Source organism: Bactrocera dorsalis, chromosome 3, assembly GCF_023373825.1.
Source record: "Bactrocera dorsalis isolate Fly_Bdor chromosome 3, ASM2337382v1, whole genome shotgun sequence".
NCBI classification, from domain to species: domain Eukaryota; kingdom Metazoa; phylum Arthropoda; class Insecta; order Diptera; family Tephritidae; genus Bactrocera; species Bactrocera dorsalis.
In genome coordinates this window covers 66,729,669-66,741,745 of record NC_064305.1, presented here as the reverse complement: position 1 = coordinate 66,741,745, position 12,077 = coordinate 66,729,669, and the positions used below count along the sequence as shown (strand labels likewise).

Below are 12,077 nucleotides of genomic sequence, written 5' to 3'. Positions count from 1 at the left end.
CCGAAGAAATTCGGGCTATTCCGGCCGAAATGCTCGAAAAAGTTGCCCAAAATTGGACTTTCCGAATGGACCACCTAAGACGCAGCCGCGGTCAACATTTAAATGAAATTATCTTCAAAAAGTAAATGTCATGAACCAATCTAACGTTTCAAATAAAGAACCGATGAGATTTTGCAAATTTTATGCGTTTTTTTTTTAAAAAAAGTTATCAAGCTCTTAAAAAATCACCCTTTATAACAAAAGTCTTTTAAGGTAAAGATCCAAGATTTCTGCTTAATTTACACACCTACACTTTGAGTCATTCTTATTGCCTAGACCACGCACAAAACATGGGAGCTGAAAAATGTTAATGAAGTCTCACACCTTAAATCTTACTACACCAGAAATCGTCAGTGGAATGGCTGGTCCAAGCTAAGCACTTTACGACATCAAGTGTCCTATGCTTTAAGTTTTGTTATTGAAGTCACGTGACACATTTCTCAAATAGTTTTAGGGAATGTTACTACGTTGGAAGTTCCTAATCGTGTCAAAATTCGTTTTCCGATGGCCTTAGTATAGAATCAATAGGTCGCTGGCAGTTTTTTACATGCTTTGTTTTCAAGAGTTACCAAATATGAAGTAATTTTGACATTTAAATTAGGTTCTTTCCACATAAACAAAACAATAAAATGGCTACAGCTCGGTTTAGTCCAAAGAGATCCTTACTTGGGAAACTTATACTTTGTTTAATGTAGTGAAAAATGGTTGGTTGTTTGACCACAGACGACCGCACTTCGACCATCATACCACTCATTGTACTCACGGAAGTAACCAGACCACAGACGACCGCACTTCGACCATCATACGACTCATTGTACTCACGGAAGTTACCAAATTAAGCCTTTTCCAGCAACTCAGTGATCTTAGAATAAAATGTGTCTTAAGTAGCATTAGGAACCGTGGAATATGTCCCGTCTCATCCGACTGAAGAATAGGCAATAACATACATAATCTTCCAGCGTATGGTCATCCTCCACGCATACTCTACATTTCGCTGAGTCCAACCGAATATACCCGTGGTAAGGCATGCCTGTCGTAAGAGGCGACTAAGATCCTGGCCGCCAGTCCAGAGTTGTGTGGAAACTCAACTGGTAGTAACTTCGGTTACAAGATCATACAAAAGACTTTTATTTGGTACCACGGGGAGCAGTAAGCCCTTGGAGGTAACTCCAATCTACTCATTGGGTTTGGCCCTTTGTGGAGATTCGTGGTGGCTGTGGTTAAAACCCAAATCCCGGGAAGAATGTGGAGTTGCATTGCAACCTGGCGCCGTGCACATAGTACGGTAGAGGCTTTAGATGGGCCTCGAACCCTACCAAGGTGGTTAGTGTGTCCATGCCACACTGCCAATTGATACTGAAAATGTTTACTCAGTTTTCAGGGCGCTGATCAACGCTTTGTATTGATCCGCTTTGCTTCTGAGCACCGTAGATTTAAGCTGTTCGACAGTATGAACCTACGTAAAACACAGACTTCATAGTTTACTTTTATTCTTAACCCTTAACTCCATGGACATTTTTATAAAAAGTTTAAAAAATAATCACACATTTATGAACCTACTTAAATAATTACAAATGAAAACATTCAGTATACACTTCCTGGGAAGTAATATTCGCACGAGATTGCTCCGCTTTAATCGGTGCAGTTGGGGTCCTATTAAAAACCCAATCGCCTACAGTATCAGTCAAGTTATTTATCTAACCCTCCTTAACATGGAATAACCATAACTTCAAGTTCTTACTTCTTCTTCCAGCACGTGTAAGAATGTTTTCATTATATAATATTCTCCATCTCGCCGAAACCATGTTAGACTGTCGCGCCCGGCTTTTAGCAATGTAGCATAACTAGTTCTCTATTTAAATAAATTCCACATGTTTATTTCTTGTAAAGTCTCTCGCCTCAAATTTCGCTCGTAATCTCGTTTAAAGAAATAATAAATAAAATAATGCTTTAATCCACTTAAAGGCGATACATATACTTATACATACATATGTACATATACACGAGTTTTCAAGTTCATCTGTTAAAGCACTCTTACCCTCTAAGGCTTTCGCCGACAAAGTGCTGACATTCAGATTCTTTATGCTGGTTTTATTATCACAATATATGCACTTACATATGTACATACAAACATACTTACAACTTAATTTATGTAATGTTCCTTCCCTTTGATAGTCTATAATTTTGCTCACAATGTGCTTTAATGTTTTCTGCTTTGTACCGTCTCCCTCTACCTCTACCCAGTTTCTTTGGTCTACCCAGTTGGGCGCGGATTTCTTTTCTCGATAATCAGCTGATATGAATTGTTGTTATTGCAAAGGAAATATTTGTATATCGTAAAACTTTGGTCTATCCATAATTGCATATATTAGTTATGAAAGTGTGTACCGAGGAAATGTATGTTTTATCGAGAAATACGAGTAAAGCTCTGTTGCTAAGGAAAATACTGCACAAGACAAAGAGCGAGCGAATAGGTTTGTTGACGAAACTTTGACAAAATTTTCATTGAATAGAACAACAGTTATAGTTTATAGAGTTCTTTACTCGTTGATATTAACAAATATTATCCGAAATTCACTCCAACAGTTTGACATTGACTGCTGAGTTTGGATTTGGTGTGGGAGGTGATCCCATGACTCCACGAACGAATGTCTGTAAACTAATAATGAGGACTACTGACATTGTTTGCTCCGAAGGCATACACCAATTCAGGGCTAAACCTTAAAAAGATAATGGCAATCAGCTGATAAGACCATATACTCATAGGACTTCGAGAGTGCTGATTTAGCTCTAGCGAATTTAGGGCAACATATTCTGAAAAAAATAAGAGTTTGTCTATTAGAATTAAGGGAATGTAATACGAGTATCAGCCATAATAATTGTCCCACAACCACCTAGGAGATTTCAATCTCAGTATCTTATTAAAAAATTTTCGAGCTTTGTGAGTTTTATGTTAGGATTGAAACCAAATCAGGTGCATTTACCGATTGACAAACTTGTGGTATAAAAATATAAAGATCATCTGAGAATCATTTAACTGCTAAATAAAACAAATAAATTTCGACAGACGACCAAATTTTACACTTTCAAATGCAAGCTCTAAAATCGACCCTGTCAATAAGCTCGAGTTAAGCTATCAATGTGGCCGAGACCCATGAGGAATTATACACAATGTTTTCATTCCTCAGTAGAGAAGAGTGAACCAGTGAATCTGTGAATCTGTGATCAATAGTTCCGTTCCCACGACAGTTGGGTCTAAGTAACCTGAACGGACCCAGATTTTTGTCCGGCCAAGGACTGTGTCCGGCACCATGTCTCGAGATTGCTTCAGGAATGTTTTCTGTCGCTACAGCAACAATACGGCGAAAGCTACATATTTTCTGAGGGATCAAAGAATGAAACCGAAAACGGAGCGGGCTTCTTATGTAGTAAATCACATATAGAAGACTATTTCAAACTAAATGACTACACATCAGTCTCTCAGATGGAAAATGGGCAACAGAAAGAGTTGTCACTAAGAAAAATGAGAAAGAACTAAACAGTGTGGATTTTTTGGTAGCAGTTAACAAAATTTTGAATTTGATATTATTTTTAAATAGTGTTGCCACCAGTTGTGTAAAGTGTTGCCACGTTATCTTGAAAAAATATAATAATTAAATTAATAAACACAATTTTTTTTATCAAATCTGAGAATTAAATATTAAGAATTTTATTTGTTTTTTTTTTTTGCATTAAAGATTGTATATATAATACAAAAAGTATTGAAAGAATTTTCAAAAATATTGTTAAAAATTGGAAAATTTAAAAAAATAAAAAAGTGACATCAAATTGCTTATATAGCAAATACTGCAGAGGGTAGGCACTTTTTTAAGAAAAATTTAATTAATATTTTTAAACAGAGTTGCCACTTGGTAAAAATATACCATTGTTTATTTGCAAAAAATTGTAAATTCTAGTAAATGCTATAGCGAGTACAAATACAAATGTACATATATAGCTAAAAAAATTAATAATTTTAAACAGAGTTGCCACTTCGTTTATTATATTATTATACCGTTGTTTACTTGCAAACAATTGCTAATTCTAGTAAATACCATAGCGAGCACATATACATATATAGCTAAAAAAAAAATAATAATTTTAAACAGAGTTGCCACTTGGTGAAAATAAACCATTGATTAATTTTAAAAATTGTTAATGAACTAATTTGATAACTGTGAAACATAGAGTTATCTTAATAATTTATAATTTAAAAATATTGTAACGACTTTGATTAAATAATTGACTGTATGTCATATGGCTACTTTGCAAACAAAATCTGGAAATTTTCCGATCCGTGTTGCAAGCAGCGAGAATAGAATAAATAAATTGATTAAATAAAAATTGCTAATCAACTATTTGACCAAAATATGTACAAACAAAATTATTTTTTTCGAAGGGTTGCCATATAATTTTTTTTCTAAAAATTTTAAAATTAATACAAAACTTTTCTAGTAAATTTTTTCGATAATTAAGAACATAAGATAGTATTTCATATTTATACCCCGATTAAATACTACGGACAGACGGACATGGGTATTTATATATATAATATACTCTGAATTAAATTTGCCACGAAATTGGTAACACCCTTAAGTCAATGTCGGAGACCCTTTAAAAAATATATATATATAAATATATATAAAAGAACGGCCTGATGAGCTGTACCGATTTTCTAGTTCGTCTGTTGGTCTGTCCGTCTGTATTTGATCTAAATATCGATCTCTAATTTTGCATACGTTCTTTTCGCACCAATAGGCTGCTCTTTTGTTGGAATCGCCGTTATTAGACCACTATAGTATATAGCTGTCATACAAACTGACCTAGCAAAATCAAGACCTTGTTTGGAAATTTTTTTTATTTGACGAAGTGGCGTCATGAAATTTTGCATAGATTATTTTGTAAGACAACTCTATAATATCTGAAGAAATTTTCCAGATCGCATCACTATAGCATATACTTAGCTGTCATACAAATTGAACGATCGGTATCCAGTGCTTGTAAGGAACTCTTTTGTATTGGGTTAGCGTATCTAAACTTTACTGGAGCTATAATTTCAGTACAACCGTTCTCTCTTATTTTCATATCTATATACGGACTTACACAATTTTATTGCGCAATATTCAAAATATTGACTTTATAACCGCCTGTTTCTTGAAGTCGCGCAAACTTCAAAATAAATATCATAATTTCAAAGATACCGTTGTATACATACTTATGCAATATGTATGGCAGTATGTACGTATGTATATACAAACATATTTCTATGAACTTATGTAATAACTATATTGTATGTAAATTTGTTATTACTTATAATCAACATGGTACTTGTAATACGAGCATAAGCAATAAAATGTGGCAATTCATGGCGTGTTATCGCGACGTCGGAGTCGATTTGCCTTACGGAAAAGTCTAGGAAGCTGTACAGAGAGACGACCACCACACACACACACATACCAACATACGAGTATGTGCTATGTTCGAGGTGCCGCGGCAGTGAGCCCAAAACGAACGCTCCCACCAAAGCTAGGCAAACGCTTGCCAAAGTGCCTTACAATGTTTGTTTGTATTAGTATATTGCCTCTCTGCTACACACATATAAGTATATATATACATATGAATTATAGAATTTCATTCACCATTTATTTGTATGCTTGGCATATAGCACCAATCGACGCGAGTGTGTGAGAATTGAAATTAAGAAAAAAGTGAGCAAAAAGTGTGCTTATCATAAATTAGGCACTTGTGGGCATGTGGAAACGCGCCTCACCTTCCTACATACATATGTATGTATATTATGTATGGTTCAGTGCGTGTTTGTTTATAAGTTAATTGAGACACTTATTTACTTTTCTTTTTGTTTTTGCTATTTGGGTATTTACCGCTAAGGTGATAAGTGTGCGCGCGACAAAAGCTCGTAGACTCGCCGTCACCGCCTTTTATGTGTGCGAGTGCCCGCACTTGAGCTGGTGAGGCATTCGCTCGATTGCTTAATCGTGAAAGGCGAGCGCGCTTCTGTCACTAATCGACAAAGCGGTTTGCGCCTGTCAAAGAATTTTTCAGGCGACTGAAATCATTTCTAGCTATTTCGCATGGTTCCCCGAAGATATGGCTGCGGAGCGCTTTGAACCTCACCTTCCATCTTATAACCTTGACCTGAAAGTTTGCCCCTCACTTTCCACCATACAACTTTGGCAGTGAATAAGCCGTAAGCACGCCTATTAGGCAATAATCAGCAAAAAAACCGAAAATTGGGGCAAGATGAGCTTTACTAAGAACGAGTAGTTCAGCGGATATGCCAGGAAGCCAGAAGTATCCCAGTCGCACAGGCGCTAGTTGTTTACCAACGCCTGCTAAGCTTACGCGTAGCTCAGAGGTCCAGGACTAGAATCCAGGTATTCAACGAAGACCCAACTCGTTCCCAATCTGTTATAATTAGAGCAAGGCTTTCCTTTCGCCAGAGCTCAACGGTTTTGGAGTTTCCAGCGATTCCGCTAAGACCAGTATTGACACTCTGCTATTGAAGTTAAAGTGGCTGCATTTCAAAGCAACATATCTTGTGCTACCTTATCTTATACCTAACTTACAGAAAAGCTCCCACTCCAACCTTAGTGGAAACTAAGATTCGATCCAACCGTGAAAAAGCTCCCTACGCCTGTTGTTGTTGTAACGGTTATCTTGTCCCCATTTGGGTGGTAAGGTCGAGGTCGATTCTGAATATATAGGATTTTAACCTGCAGTATCCAGAACGAAGATGGTTACTTTCGTTTATCGCGGCAACTCGAGCTTATCGTCTGCAATGGGGATGGTTTGACCCCAAATGCGCCATTCAGTGAGATGGAGTCGGTGAAGGTGTTCCACTGTGAATGGCGGTCAGCGCATGTCTGAAGTTAGTTGCGTGTGAAGTTAATTACGTCTGAAGTCTGGTCGGCGTATTGTCACTGCGCCTCTTCCCCAGTCGCCTTTGGTTCATTAATACATTTTTTTTTACAAAAGCTATTTCTTCACTCCACAGACCTCAAGAGATACACGTTATAGATTTCTTGAAAGTGAAACCAGCTTCGCACTTCATCTTCCTTGAAATGTGAGAAACCAACAGTTTCATCTATGTATGTATATATCACGATCTAAGAATCATTTTTGAAATAAGGCAATGGAACCAAGTCATTGATTTGAAACTTCTGCTTAGCCTGTCTTGCATATAGATGATGGACCCTTACAATGTGAAGTGAACGGGTACTAAAGTAGATGTGATGAGAAAAAGTGGGGTAAGAGGAGAAGTGCAGAGATGGGATAAGATGAGGTGGGATGCGATGAGATGATATAAGTTAAGAAGGATGAGATGAGGTGAGAGGAGATTAGATGAGACTAGGTGAGATGAAATGAGATGAGATGAGATGAGATGAGATGAGATGAAATGAGATGAGATGAGAGGAGAGGAGTTTAGATGAGATAAGATCGACTACACATACTCAATTTAGGCCCATGGTCATGACAGTCGTGTCTAGATAACCAAAAAGAGATCTAGTTTTTGGGAGATATCGCTCTGAAATCTTGCACACATCGTTTTCTCATTAAAAAGCAGCTCCTTTGTGGGAATAGCCGATATCGGTCCACTACTGCATATAGCTGTCATACAAACAGACTGGTCAAAACCAAGTTCTTAAAGACCTTTTTGTATTTGTGAAGGATATGATAGCTTCGTTGCAACCGACGTGAATATTTCTTTTCCATTTTTTATTTATTTTTTATTTTTTATTATTTTTTTTTTTTGTTTTTTTTTTTATTTTTATTTTTTATTTGGTTACTTGTGTGCTATTTTTACTACTTTTTAAAATGGTATTCCCCTTTTTTATTAGTATTTTTTACATAAACATGTTCACATTTTGCTTTGTATGTGTGTCTATGTGTGTATGTATCTGTATACAGTTAATATATGTAGAAAGGTTCATTAAACAAGTGCTTAAATCGCTGGAACGTTATTTGCGTATGTATGTGTGTATGTGCATAGATCTCTGTATGTATGTGCACATTTTAATGGGCTCCATAAAAATCATTTAATTGTGCCACAAAACAGGGAATTTCATAGGCAACAACAACAGCGACAACAACATTTTATACTCACATCTTGATCGTTACCTACACAGAAGCTCTAAATTTCTTTCTTGATTACTTTAATACGAAATTCAAAGTGAAGTTTAGTGTTCGTCGTTCGCCACTAGATTTTGCGGCGAAATTTATTAGACGAACACAATTTTTTGACAGTTGTTTTTTACTCGCACACAAAGCAATGTCATTAAAATATTGATGGCTTTTCAGTTATAAACTAAATATGTAGATATATACTTATGTATATAAACATATATGTTTGTATATGTCTATATATCAGCTGGTTATTTTAAGTTCGACTTATGCTGCAGTGAATGCTGGAATTGGGGTTTGAACAAGCGATAAAAAAATGAGCTGAAAGTTTAAGTGAAGAATCAGATCATCACATGCAGATATACAAGGTAGATTCCAAAGTAAACAGGACTTTTTTAATCTAGCGCCCTCTGGTGGCGTCATCTATATGTCGAATAGTGCGTTAGAATCTGCTATCTATATCCAGTGAGAATTTCATGAAATTTCATTGTTTGGAAGTGAAGTTATTGCGTTTTAAGTGTCGGTATGTTTGTGTTATCGATGCGAAAATGAGCTTCGAACAAAGAGCCAACATTAAATTTTGTTTTAAAATTGGTAAAACTTTTACCGAAACGTTTCAATTGATTAAACAAGTTTATGCCGATGATTGCATATCTTGTAGCAGAGTGCACGAGTGGTTTCAACATTTTCAAAGTGGTCGTGAATACATAAATGACGATCAACATGTGGGCCAATCAAAATCCGTGATCACCGGAAATTCCATCGAAACTGTGCGTGAATTCATCAAAAATCAGTCGAAACCATCATTGAAAATGGAATTGAACATCGATTTATCGCATTTTGACCGAACATTTGGGCTTACGAAAGGTGTGTGCATGGTTTGTTCCGCACAAATTGACTGACGACCAAAAATTGCTCAGAATCCGTCTCATCGATCGACGCTTGTGACCAATTTGACAAAAATCACATTTTAACCATTAACCACTCCCCGTATTCACCTGATATGGCACCGTGCGACTTCTTCCTTTTCGGAAAAATACATTTGCCCATGAAAGGAAAGCGCAGCGGCCATTCAACAGGCTTGCACCGGCATACTGGAGCTAAAACACTCTTTCGACATGCTTTTGGACCGCGCAAAACGCTGTATTGAAGCAGAAGCCGACATTTTTGAATAAAATAAATTGATTTTGCCGAAAAAACCATTTGTTGTTTTTTTTTTTTTTAGTCCCGTTTACTTTGGAAAACACCTTGTATGTTTGTATAAATAGTGAAAGAATTTTCTTATTATTATTTGGCGTATATTGGGTTTGATTGACGTTAATTTCTACTGCCTGAGAAGAATTCAAATAAGCATAGTAAAATGGGTGTGCGATGGGATAGATACTGAGAGTTGAAGAGTGCTGCCAGACGCGTTTGCAGACAATAAAAGAACGACGCCGCAACGCGTGAGTGGGAAGAGCTTGACAAGCTGGCCGACAGGGATAATAATCGAAAATTCTACGAAAATATGCGGCGACTAACAGAAGATTTCAAAACCGGAGCATACTCTTGTAGAACCCGCAAAAGTAACTAATACCCAGAGCATACTGAAATTAAGGAGGGAACACTTGTGCGGCCTACTGAATGGCAGTGAAAGCATAACACCTGGGGATGGTAAACTCGGTGCCCCAATCGATGACGATGAAGCAGACGCTCCATTGCCCATGGAGAAGTTCGAATAGCAATTACCTGACTGAGGAACAACAAAGCGGCGGGGACTGATGGCTTGCCGGCCGAGTTACTTATTCAAATACTGCGGCGAAGAAGCGATAAGGAGCATGCATTAGCTTCTTTGTAAAATAGGGTCGGACGAAAGCATGAGTGTGCTATGCTCAAACCATAAAAAGGGAGACCCCACAATTTGCGCCAACTACCGTGGGATAAGCCTCCTCAACATCGCATATAAGGTTCTATCGAACGTATTGTACGAAAGATTAAAGCCCACCGTCAACAAACTGATTAGATCTTATCAGTGTGGCTTTAGGTCTTGAAAATCAACAACTATCCAGATATTCACCATAAGCCAAATCTTGAAAAAGACCCGTAAAAGAGGATTGACACACACCACGTCGATTTTAAAGCTGCTTCTGACAGCAGGAATGAGAGCAAGACGAAATATCTCCTTTCATCAAACAAATAATCGTCTCACTCGCGATTTGGCTCCCACGTCACTACTGATCATAACTTCGAAGTCGTAGATAATTTCGTCTATCTTGGAACCACCCACAACAAAATCAGCCTTGAAATCCAACGCAGACTCTCGACAAAAAAACACCAAATTCTACAAGTATTCGACGCAGTACCTATGGGTTTCTTCATATTAAAGTAAACCTTCATAAGGTTAAACAGATTTCATCTAACCTCCTTCATTTATAAATAGTTCATAGTAAAATCTGCCGGACATTTTACATTTATAATCATAAAATCATCTTAGCTCTTTTCTGGAAGACACCTTCTATATTATGTTCCTTTATTCACTCAAGCGATAACCAATTGCCATTATGCTCTTATCAGTATCCAAATATTTAAAATGAACCCAAATTGTCTTCGCCTATAGACTGAATTCATATAGGAAAAATTTGATATTAACACTCTCAATCGAATAATTGGGATATTCCGAAAACCAAAGCACAATGTACGGAGATTACGGCAATAAATATATGCAAATATTTTAATAAGTTTATCAGCACTTTGGACTATGAAACGATAAGGATGGAGCAAACCTCAGTTGATAATATACACCTTTTGTTGGACTAACAATGTACATACATATCTACTTCAATACAGTCGGAAGCAAGTTATCAGTAACGTTTGAGGAAAATTTGGGAAGTCGATTACTTTGAATACAATTATAGAATTTAACAATTTTCTATATGAACTTTATTACACAAAATGGAAATGTTCTTGGAATTTCATGTCATTTGAGTAAAGAGTACTTAAGATACCTGAAAAAATGTATACTCGAGTAAGCTACTCATGGAATCTCAACTATGATATGTGCCAAACTGAATATTTTAAGACCTTCGTCTTCTGTCTGCAAGTGTAGCCAGGTTCTTGTCCACCTAGTGTAGAGGTCTTCTTATTTCTCTGCTTTTCCCGGCGTGTACTGTGTCGACTACTTTCAAAGCTTGAGTATTTTAACCCATTCGGACATTTTCTCTCAATTCGCTGAACTATGACAATGTCGTCATATATCTCGTACAGCTCATCGTTCCATCGGCTGCGGTGTTCGCCGTTGCCAATGCGCAAAGAACCATAAGTCTTCCACAAAATCTTTATCTCGAACACTCCTATACCCGACTCATCAGATGATATCACTGTTCATGCCTCCATACTATATGGCAGGAAGGGGATGATTAGAGCTTGTAGAGTAGAGGACTTTACGTTTCATTAGCCTATTCAGTCCATTTCATTCAGTTCTGGTTGGGAAGACCAAGTGGAGAAGGACCAGGCTACACTTAGAATCACCGGATTAAGATCTAAGTTATTTCAATTTCCAAAGGAATTAAAAATGTTTGGAGACTTATCCTCAGAGGACGCCCACAAACTTGCTGACATTTTGTAAGTAGAATACTCTCGTAGACTGCTGTCGAGCTGACAGTCCTTGGTCAGACAAATAACGGGTTCCGTTCCGGTTAAGTACGACCGAATTCGAGAAAACAGTAATTCTTAGGAGCTGGCGCTTGATTCATATGACATTATTTTTCCTAAAAGACTTTTACAAGATTTTCTTACACTTGAAATCGGATACTCAGATGGCAATATGTTTTCAAATCTGAATATTCATAATATTTCACATGTATAAACTCTGGTTTTAG

At 36.9% G+C, this 12,077-nt stretch overlaps 1 protein-coding gene across 1 annotated transcript in view; it reads right to left on the bottom strand.

The window, feature by feature from the left end:
• The window catches only part of LOC105228986 (BMP-binding endothelial regulator protein), a 133,888-nt gene that overhangs the window by 92,998 nt on the left and 28,813 nt on the right, over positions 1 to 12,077 (bottom strand). The gene's annotated exons all lie outside the window — the stretch shown is intronic.